Source organism: Cavia porcellus, unplaced genomic scaffold, assembly GCF_034190915.1.
Source record: "Cavia porcellus strain 051 isolate PalLab524CR breed Dunkin Hartley unplaced genomic scaffold, mCavPor4.1 scaffold_6, whole genome shotgun sequence".
Taxonomy (NCBI): Eukaryota; Metazoa; Chordata; class Mammalia; order Rodentia; family Caviidae; genus Cavia; species Cavia porcellus.
The window spans coordinates 24,626,025-24,638,337 of record NW_026947489.1 but is presented as its reverse complement, the minus strand read 5'-3'; positions in this window follow the sequence as shown (position 1 = coordinate 24,638,337).

Sequence of the window (12,313 nt, the reverse complement as noted above, 5' to 3'; positions counted from 1 at the left end):
CAGAATCACAGCAGACTTCTCAGCACAAATAATAAAGTCAAGAAGAGCATGGAGTGAAGTATTCCAGATCCTAAAGCAAAATGATTTCCAACCTAGACTGATATATCCTGCAAAGCTATCATATAAAATTGATGGTGAAATATGATACTTCCAACAAAGAATAGCTGAAGAACTTCATGAACACCAAACCAACCCTGCAAAAAATATTGAAAGACAGTTTAGATACACAAAGGAAAAAACCACTAAGCAAAGCAAATAATTAAACAGAACAGAAAGATAAAGATGCAACAGCAGAGAGATAACATGCCACCAATAAACCAGCATTTAACAGTAATAACCATTAATGTAAATGGTCTCAATGCACCAATCAAAAGAAACAGACTAGCAGAATGGATCAAGAAACAAAATCCAACCATATGCTGTTTACAGGAAACCCATCTAACCCAGAAGGATACCCACAGACTGAAAGTCAAAGGATGGAAAACAATACTTCATGCAGCAGGAATCCAAAAATGGCAGGAGTAGCCATTCTGTTTGCAGACAACATGAACTTTAAACCAACAATGACCATAAAGGACAAAGAAGGTCACTACATACTCGTAAGGGGAAAACTCCAAGAGGAAGAGATAACTATCTTAAATATATACACACCAAACTCCAGAGCACCCAGTTATATAAAACAACTATTAACAGAAATGAAAACTCAAATTATCAATAACACAATTGTAACAGGAGATCTTAATACACCATTGACACCAAGGGACCGATCAACCAGACAGAAAATGAGCAAAGAAATAACAACTGAATCACACCTGAGAACAAATGGGTTTGATAGACATATACAGAATGTTCCACCCAACAACATCAGAATACACATTCTTCTCAGCAGTCCATGGATCATTCTCTAAAATAGACCATATATTAGCTCATAGAACATATTTAAACAAATGCAAAAGAGTTGAAATCATCCCTTGCATGTTATCGGATCATAGAGTTCTGAAATTAGAAATTAATGATAAAAGATACTGCAAAAATCCCACAAACACATGGAAACTGAATAACACACTCTTGAGTAATCAGTGGGTCACAGAAGAAATTAAACAATACCTAAAAGAAAACGAAAATGCAGATACAACTTACCAGAATTTGTGGGATGCAATGAAAGCCGTCCTGAGAGGAAAATTTATTGCACTGAGTTCCCACATCAAGAAAACAGAACGAATACAAATACATAACTTGATGCTACACCTCAAACAGCTAGAAAAAGAAGAGCAAGTCAAGCCCAAAGCCAAAAGAAGAGAGAAAATTATAAAAATCAGAGCAGAAACCAATGCAATAGAGACTAAGAAAACAATCCAAAGAATCAGCGAATCAAAGAGTTGGTTCTTTGAAAGAATAAATAAAACCAATAAGCCCCTAGCCAACCTTATTTTAAAAAGGGAAGAAAAAGCTCAAATTCATGCAATAAGAAATGAAAAAGGTGAAATCACTACAGAACCAATAGAAATACACAAGATCATCAACACCTATTTCAAAAACCTCTACTCTCAAAAGTTTGATAACACAGAAGAAATAGACAGATTCTTAGAAACATATGAAGTACCAAAGCTAGATCAAGAGGATGTAAAACTATTGAATAACCCAATCTAGGTTACTGAAATTGAAAATGTAGGTAAGTCCTTACCCACCAAGAAGAGCCCAGGCCCAGATGGATTCACTGCAGAATTCTACAAGAAATACAAAGAAGACCTAATGCCGACACTCCTCAAACTATTCAATGAAATTGAAAGGGAAGCAATCCTTCCTAAGTCATTCCTGGCAGCAAATATTACTCTAGTACCAAAACCTGAGAAAGACCCAACTAAAAAAGAGAACTATAGACCGATCTCCCTAATGAACACAGATGCAAAAATCCTCAATAAAATATTGGCAAATAGGATGCAGCAAATCATCAAGAAGATTATACACCATGACCAAGTGGGATTCATCCCAGGAATGCAAGGATGGTTCAACATATGTAAATCAATAAATGTAATCTACCATATCAATAAAGCCAAAAATAAGAATCACATGATCATTTCTATAGATGCAGAAAAAGCCTTCGATAAGGTCCAACATTTATTCATGATAAGAACTTTACAGAAAATTGGAATAGATGGTCTTTACCTCAATATAATAAAGGCCATTTATGACAAACCAACAGCCAGAATCATACTAAATGGCCAAAAGTTGAAAGCCTGTACTTTAAAATCAGGCACAAGACAAGGATGTCCTTTATTACCACTCCTATTTAATATAGTACTGGAAGTACTAGCCAGAGCAATTAGGCAAGAGAGAAGTAAAAAGGGTAAAGATAGGAAAAGAAGAAGTTAAATTATCATTGTTTGCAGATGACATGATACTCTACATAGAAGACCCCCTAAACTCCATTGAAAGACTCTTAGATACAATAAATAAATTCAGTAATGTGGCTGGATACAAAATCAATACCCAGAAATCAATAGCATTCCTATACATGAACAACAAAATTACAGAGAGGGAAATAAGAGAAACTGCACTCTTCACATTAGCAAGCAAAAAAATGAAATATTTAGGAATTACTCTTATGAAAGAAGTGAAAGACTTATACAGTGAAAATTATAATACACTGAAAAAAGAAATTGAAGATGATCTCAGAAAATGGAAAGACATCCCTTGCTCATGGATAGGAAGAACAAACATTGTGAAAATGGCCATTCTCCCAAAACTGTTATACCGATTCAATGCAATCCCAATAAAAATACTGTCAACATACCTTATAGATCTAGAGAAATCACTCCTAAATTTCATCTGGAACCAGAAGATACCTAGAATAGCAAAGGCAATTCTAAGCAGGAAAGGCAAGGCAGGAGGCATCACAATCCCTGACTTGAAGTTATACTACAAAGCATCAGTAGTAAAATCAACATGGTATTGGAATCAAAACAGAACCGAAGATCAATGGAATAGATTAGAAGATACAACCACAACTACAAACACACTCAACCACCTTATCTTTGATAAAGGAGCCAAGCAGGTTCACTGGAAGAACGACAGGCTCTTTAATAAATGGTGCTGGAAAAACTGGCTCTCCATTTGCCGAAAACTAAAGCTAGACCCATGTCTATCACCATGTACTAAATTAAAATCTAAATGGGTCAAAGATCTGAATATTAAAACAGAAACACTAAATCTATTGGAAGACAAATCGGATAGAAACCTTGAAGACATAGGAGTAGGTAGAGAATTCATGAACAGGACTCAAACCGCACAGGACTCAAAACTTATAAAGTTTTCTCTTATTAATTGGAAAGGCTTTATTCTGGGCTTCTTGATATGGAAATATTTGAAGCTATAGTATATGAAGTTTTATTCAAATATTTCTGGGAAATACTTCCCAGAATCAATAACTGGGACCACTTGTTATTAAAAAGTTTCTGCATGTCAAAAGAAATCTCCAGCATAGTGAAAAGAAAACCCACAAACTGGGAAAAGATTTTAGTGAACTCTCTCTCAGACAAGGGACTCTTGTCTAAAAGATATAAAGAATTAAAAAAACTCAGACCCCCAAAATTCAAAGATCCAATACAAAAATGGGCATCTGAGATGAATTCGCACTTCTCAGATGAAGAAATGAAAATGGCAAATAAATACATGAAAAAATGTTCATCATCATTGGTCATTAGAGAAATGCAAATTAAAACCACACTGAGATACCATCTCACTCCTGAAAGAATGGCCAGGATCAAGAAAACCAACAACAACAAATGCTGGAGAGGCTGTGGGGAAAAAGGAACTCTCCTGCACTGTTGGTGGGAGTGTAGACTGGTGCAGCTTTTGTGGAGGTCAGTCTGGAGATTTCTCAAAAAGCTGGGATTGGAAGTCCCATTTATTCCAGCTATTCCACTTCTAGGCATATTCCCAGAAGAACTGAAAGCATCATACCACAGTGATATATGTGCACCTATGTTTCTAGCAGCACAATTTGTAATCGCCAGATCTTGGAAACAACCCAAGTGTCCATCAGCTGAGGAATGGATAAAAAAGTTGTGGTATTTCTATACAATGGAGTATTATTCAGCTATAAAGAAGGATCACATTGAGATATTTATCAATAAATGGGCGCAGCTTGAGACCATACTCAAAAGTGAAATAAATCAATCTCGCATGTGTGAATACCGAATAGTTTCCCTAATGTAAGTAATGATTCAAATATATAAAAATATGTGGTAATCATGATTCCCCATTATGTGGCCTTGAAGCCTTATAAAGTTTTCACTTATTAATTGGAAAGGCTTTATTCTGGGCTTCTTGATATGGAAATATTTGAAGCTATAGTATATGAAGTTTTATTCAAATATTTCAAGGAAAAAGACAGACACTATGGTAACTATTATTAAGTCGGGTTATTTGGTGGTGAAGCACTAGGTTGCTGAAACAGTCATGCTTTGACCTGTATTGTTATATTGTTATGTCCTGTTTTATCTCAATCTCTCCCTTATTCTTTAAAAAAATTATTTAGTTATTTCTTATGTTTGTTTTAATTAAGGGGAAAAATTTAAAAAAATAGCAGGATATATAATAGTAACATTTTTTGATTTCCTATTAACTTGTTTTGAAGTCCTGTAATACTCCCACGATCTTGTTTTGATGGATTAGACTCTGTTCCATTCTGTATGATACTATCAAGTTTGAGGGTATAGGCAACTACTTTGAAGGCAATAAGATTCACTAAGATGCCCATTTTGGTTTGACTATTGTCTCCTTTGGATGTCCTGTAATGTCTACAATGCTTAAGTTTTATTGGTCTTGTTCTCTACTGCTTTGTTCAACTTTATAATATCTAATGAGATAGACAATTCTTTTTAAGGAAACAAGAGACATCGTTGATAACCATTGTTGATAACCTTGTACTCTGTTTTACATCATGTGCTGTGTCTATCCTTGGTTTTGACTGACAGCTTTGTTTTGCCATATTTGACTTTATTCTCTCCCCCCCAAAAAAGTAATAAGAACTAAGGAGTAATAAAACCCAAAATGTGTAAATTTTGTTGTAAAAAAGAGAGGGGAAAAAAGAGCTCTAAAGGATACAACAGCAAGTGTGTTTAGGGGTGTTAAATAGCTGACCATATTAATGTTTTTGGTTGGATCATTGAACACAACTGTTTGCAGTCTCACTGTTTGAATGTCCACTTTGTATTCTTTGATACTGTGATTTGAGCAACTATTTCTAAGATGATAATATGTAATCTATTAACTGGTGATTTCTTACTGTTTTATTTTGTGTGTGTGTGTGTGTAGTTCTGTATTACTTGTACCTTTACACCGCTTTGTTGTTTTGTGTTTTTCTCTTTTTCCTCTTAAATAAAATTTTTTTTAAAAAAAATGAAGATAACAATATGCAGTATAACAACCATTGTTTAAGTTCCTATCATCTTGTTTTGAAAGACTGTATTGTTATTTTGGGGGGTTTATTGTTTATCTGTCTCTTTTGCTTTTTGTTTGTCTTTTCTGTGTCTTTTTTCTCTTAAATAAATAAAAAAATAAAACTGAGAAATTAGTGTTTAGAAGTCAGGTCATTCACTTTCTCACCAGGCAGTAAACATTTTTTTCTTTATGAAACCAGGCTATAAACGTAGATAAAACCAAAGCACCGAGCTCTCTCGCTCGCTCTCTCTCTCTCTCTCTCTCTCTCTCTCTCTCTCGCTCGCTCTCTGTCTCTCTCTGTCTCTGTCTCTCTCTCTCTCAGATTTTCTGCTTCATTTTCTGCATATTCAAATACTTCCTCAAACATTACAAATATCATCTTGAAATTTCCTGCTCATATGTTGTAAAAACACATTTTGACTCAGGTCATTACCCACAATGGTCAATGTGTTTCGAACAAAGCCTTGTTTGCAGAAAGTCATTGCTCCAATTGCCTATTTTTGTTAGAAACTCTATGTGAAAGTGGGGGTTGAAAGCTAGTGGTTAAAATTTGCATCATGGTCTAGTTTCCCGCCATGCACCCACAACAGGGTCACTATAGAGAAAAGACTCAGAAACTGTGGTCTGGGTGGCCTAGCTGTGTGCACATGCCCAGCACAAGTGGACCCTTCCTTCCATATTAGAACTCCATAAATACAAAGCTTTTTGGCTTCCAGAAGCTAGTTGATAGAAAGCATAAGCATTTAATGAAATAAAACAAACAACTATAGCTTGAAAAGAAAGATAGCCAAAGCTCAGGAATACGGATCCTACAGTGCTTTAGTGGATCAACTCAGCTACAGCTCTCTGACTCTAGGAGGGTGGAGTAGGATCCTATGTTCTAGGTGGCGCTGCAATAAATATAGGTAGTGAAGCAGTATGATGACTTAGAGCACAGACAGCCAAAAAAAGCCTGTATCCAAAAAGAGCTCAAATAATCCAGGCCCTCCTGGTAGAAAGTCTGGTGTTCTCCCTTTTCAGAGTCCAGTCATGAGCACAATTTCTCCTGCCAACTATCATACTTTGCTCTATTTCCTGACCATCTTCTATGTCTCGCATACAACCACTGTTGGCTTTTGAGGAACACAATTCTATCCAGGCAGAAGTCATCAGAGACCAGTCTTCCCCTCTGATCATAGCTTGATGGTCCTACCACTCTCCCAGGACAGAAATCTAGGCATTAGATCCACAATTTCTATGTCTTTCCCAAATATAATTGCCCATTAAATTTTGAAACTTTATTGCCCCACATACCCGCCAAGACACACCATTTCCTATGCTCCCAAGATTCCTTCAACTAGTTCATCTTTCTAACTCTGGCATTTTGTGTAGTGACTGATTCATAGTTGACTTGGAGATATTTTTTTAAAGGAATATGATTCAGCCAACTTGTCTGTTACCTGAATTTCTTCCCTTGCTTTATATTCCTGCCAACACCTTCATCATTTTTCAGCCATATATTCAATAATATAATCATTCAAGGCCAGGTGGTTCATGTTAGGAAAAATAATGTACAATAAGGGGATAGAAGAAAGACATGGAAGAAGGTACTATTTCAGACAAAGTAGTCAAAGAGGTCCCTGAAGAGGTGAAATTTGAGAAGAAACATAAATGATAAGAAACAGGAGAGACATGTGGTCATGGAGAGGTAGATTCTTCCAAGAAGAAACAAGAATCAAAACAGAAAGAAGTGTATCCTGCTTAATACAGAGCATGAGATCGGCATCACCAGAATGTCACAGCTAGGGTAAAAGGAACAGCACATTACACCGACAAAGCAATCAGGCTCTACATCATGCCCCTGTGGTAAGCCATAGCATGGTTTTCACAAGGTATTTAAGTCACGTGAGTTACACATTTCAAAATACCACTCTTGATATGGTCTGCAGAGTGGCCTGAAGGAGGCAAGTGAGGGAAAAGACCTGTTAGGGAGTTTGTGTAAATGAGAGATGACTACAGATATTTTTGGAGAAAACAAAAATAGAGAAAGTAAGTGGTGATTGAATTTTTTTAAAAAGTCAAAGAAAGACCAAAAGAATGTGTTGGTAATTGGATGTGGGAAATGAAGAAACCAAAGGAACTAAGCAGGCCTCTTGTGCTTTGGGTCTTTGGTCAATGGTGGACAATTGCCTGAGTTGGAGAAGACTGGGGGAGGAGCATGCATACAAGGTGGTAAGGTAAGAAGCCAACAAAGGAGGATCTATTTTCTGGATCAAGTGTAGAGAAGACGTTGGAATCCAGATAGATAAGTGCAATGATGCATATATTTTAGTCATAATCCGCCCTTTTTCCAGGAGCCACTAAGATACTTAATGCTTTAATCAGGATTTTTTTTTACACTTTGGAACATTTTGATTTTATATCCAGACTCTCAAAAAGTAAATGTAGGGAATGTTTGGTGAAAGTGGACGTGAGTGAAGGGAGCTGCTGTGCAGGCAGCAATAGGACGCGGTCTACATCAAAGAACTTGCGCCTGAACTGTAGAAACTCTCCAGCCAGGGTGCTTCAGCCTACCTTGCCTTGGCAGCAGCAATAGAAGCCATGACCAAGGGAAGAGGAGTAGAGAGGCATGGAGCCAGCAGGAGCCAGCAGCTTCCCCAGAGCCTCTGCCTCTGCCAGGCTCTTCGCCCAGGGAAGTCTTGGGAATTGTCACCAACAAAGCCTTTTATCCTCACCATGGCCAAGCCCATAATGCTAAAACTCAAGATCCCCAGCCTCAGGTCCAGCCTTGAGCTTGGATTTCATACCCAAGTCCAATGTTTCCCAGAAGGACCTTCATCACTGGGCCCCTATAGTGACCTCTATGACTATATCAACTGCTCCTTGCCATGATACTTGACCCCAAGCTGGGATGACTGGATAAGAACCATCACACCACAGGACTGTCTGGATTCACAGAAGAGTGAATATCCTGCTGGCTAAGAGTGAAAATCCTACTGTGATATCCTGCTGGCTCCATCTAAGGAAGCATGAAAGCCATAAACAACAGTGTGTGTTCATGAGACTTACTCGCATCAGAAGCCAAAGCTATAATTCATTCATTTTTGTCTCTGGACAAATGAAATTTAACACGGAGAAATTTTGTTCTCAATCATTAACGTGCTTTAGAATGATCTAAAAAGGCTTGTTAAGATATTGCTGAGCCCCATCCCCAGAGTTTCTGATTCACTATGTCTAGTCTAAAGTGCGACCCAGTAATTTACATTCACAGGTGAGATTGGTGCCTCTGGTCCATATTCATGCCTTGAAAACAACTTCTGTAGAGTATTCTATTGTGTGACTACAGTTTAATTATCCATTCTACTGTTGATTGACATCTGGGTTACTTCCATTTGGGGGTACTATAATGATTCTATAAATATCTTTGCACATGTCATTTGGTTCCAACATGTGACTCACTTCTCTTGAGTTCTTCTGGTTTATGGGCCACAGATATGGCCAGCTTTGATACTGCCAACAAATTTTCCCAAGTAGTTTAACCAATTTTCACCCCTGTGGGCAACAAATATTCGAATTTTTTAGCTCTAGATATCTACCGTCTACCAACGTTTTAGACTTGAGAAGTTTTTAAATTTCTACCAATCTAGAGACTGTGTGGTTTTCATTTTTGTTTTAATTTTCATTTCCCTGATGACTAATTAGGTGGAGGCCTTTTAACATGTTTATTGGACATTAGTGTTTCCTTCATATGTCTAATTGATGTGAATGAGTTCTTTATACACTTTAGATAGTAGGTCTTTGTCAGTTATATGTGTTGTAAACATTTTCTTTCTTGTGCGGCTTGCCTTTTCACTCTTTATAGTACTTTTTTATGAATACCATTTTTTGACTTTAAGGGAAATGATTTCAATGTTTCTCAAATTCTCTGTGGTGAAGGGCCTTCCTCCACACACAAATTGATTAAGAACTGATACTTTCAAAAGTGCAGTATAGCAGCTTAAAATAAGCTTGAAATTTTTAAGGACATTCAAAAATCTTTAAGTTTTTATTATCAAGCAAGATGTTTAAGAGACCCATCCCTAAGTCTTACCCATATTTCTGAGGACAATGTACCCAAAGATGAAATGGAACTCAATGATTACAATAGAGATTTTTAACATTAGTCCTTATAAATTGTTTCTTAAACTACCAAGTTTTGCATTGCTTATAAAGGAATCAACAGACATCCTTAGCTCTGTGTTTGGATTTCTTTCCATTCCTGACCTTCATCCCATTTCTCACCCCATTCCTGGGCCTCCAGCCTTCCTGAAGCACAGCTATAGTGAAAGCCATGTGTGGTAAGCGCATCTGTACATGTGATACTAATAAAAAAGAGATGCTAGGACTTTAAAAGCATGTCAAAATGTTCCCAGGGTTTCAATTTAAAAATCTAAGTCAAAATGTCACATAGACCAGGTGAGTGGCACACTCAAAGTACTGCTTGATTCTTGTCAGAACATTTAAAAGCACTTCTGTAGCATGCAATTACCAATAAAATGGGACTATAAGAGCAGGAAGATTGCACTGTTAGATCATTAAAAAAGAATATTTGAACAACATTATTATCTACAAATAAATGAACATGTGATGTCTAAATTAATGGTACACTTGTCTTCTTATCTGTTAAGAAGATTTTAACAAATACTTTGTGGCTGTAGCTGTCCTTGTCATCCTTTCCTCTTATTGTGATCCTTGTGAAGACGGGAATCATGCCCTCTCATCTTTGTAGCAGGTGTTTGCTGACAATCTTTTACAGGTCAAGGAAGTTTCCTTCTATGCTTGATTTGTCAAAAGTTTACAGTGAGTAAATGCTTAATTTTTTACAAGGTTTTTCTGCATCTATTCAAATGATCATTTGATATTCTGCTGTAAACAGAAATTGTAGTGAAAGGGAGATAGATTTTTCTAATGTTAGGTTTATTTTCCTGGGATAAATCCAGTCTTATCATGATATACTGTCACATTTACACATTACTGGTTTCCACTTGCTAGTATTTTGTTCACTACTCATAAACTAAACCAACTTGACTGAAGTTTTCTTTGTTCCTACCGTCTTGTCCTGGGTTTGACATCAGCATTATTTTGTGTAAGAGCAGAGCTGCTTACTTATTTGTGGAACCCATTTATTAAAATCTCTAAATCTTACAATTTCTTCGGGAAAAAGTTTTAGATTACTAATTTCTGTTTTTAATTTATATTTTCCATTTTTATTGAGTCAATTATGATCAGCTTTATTTTTCTAAGAATTTTACCTAAGCTTTTAAAAATTGAGCAGAGTTATTTCATAATAGTTTCTTATTAAAGAGGTTTTAGTCTCCACAGTATACATAGTTAGACTACTTTTTTTTTGCTTTCATTATTGTTTACCTGAGTCATCTTGTTTACTGGGTCAGAATCGCGAGAAGTCTAGCAATATTAATTCTTTCAAACAAAGAACTTTAAATAACTGTTTAAAGAACTGTTTAAATGATTTTATCTTAACTTTAATATTTTCTCTAAGAAGTTAAGCTTGCTTTTATTTTTCTAATTTACTTAGAGCTACTTAAGTCATTAATTTTTAGACTATTTTTCTTGTGTAAATAGTTGGAACTTTAAATTTCCCTCTACGAAAGTTAGCTGCAATCCTAGTAACAGGAGTTTTTATTTCATTCAGTTCCTGATATATTTGAGTTTCTGTTCTGCATTCTTCTTGTTCTCTGATTTCTTCAAGAATGTTCTTAATTTCCAGGTGGATGTGACTTCTTGGTTATCTTTTGATACTGATCTTGAACTTAATTTGTATCTATCCTTGAAAATGTACTTAACATGATTTTATGACCTACTACTCCACTGTTCAGCTCAGTAACCACTAGCCGTGATGGCTATTTAAATATAAATTAAGCAAACTAAAAATTGTTATCCCCATTGCATTAGCCATATTCCAATTTCCCACTGGCCAAAACAACCAGTCCCTCCCCCAGAAGACTCAGGGACAGACCATTTCTGTCACTGCAGGGTATCAATGTGTGATATTTATGTGCTGTGTGCTTGAGATGAATGTGGATTCTGTAGCTGCTCGATATAGTATTCAATACGCATGTGCTGTTCAGCTCCACTGTGTCCTTACTGGGTGGTAAACTCACTGTGTCTGTTACTGAGAGAAATGCACTAAATTCCCCCAATGCAATGGTGAATGTATTTATTTTTCCATGTAGTTCTGTCAATTTTTTGTTTCAGTGATTTGCAGTTACATCGTGATGAGCATGCAAGGTTAGAACTGTGTTTGAATAATTAGAGTTCTTAGGGGTTGCTGCTTTGTCTCTAGTAAAGCTTTTGCCTGGAAACCTATTTTATCTGGTATGAGTAAACGTATACATGGTTAACATCACCTGGAATATCTTTTGCTATCTTGTGCCTTCAGCCTTACTTTTCATATGACATATTTCTCCTATAAACAAAGTATGACTGATTCATTTTTAAAATCTTATGTGAAAATATGTACCATTTAAATGAAAGGTCTGTTCTGTTCATATTTAATTGAGATTAATGATGGATTAAGATTTACTTTATTTTATTTTATTCTACTTTTCTTTGTATTAGTACATGTTCACAGTATATAATGTTTAATTCCTTGAGTTGATACATGTGCACAACACGTCTTATTTCCTTTTTTAAATCCCCTCCCTGCCTCTTCTTCCATGTCTTGATCTCTTTCTTACTTGACAAAGATCTGTCTCCTTACTTTCTGTAATGTTTTTTTATTTTGCTCTTTATTTATAATTTGAATTATCATATGACATAAATCATTCAATATTTAAACTCGTGAGTCTAATTTATTTCATTTAAGTTTATGATCCTTTTTCCTACAAAT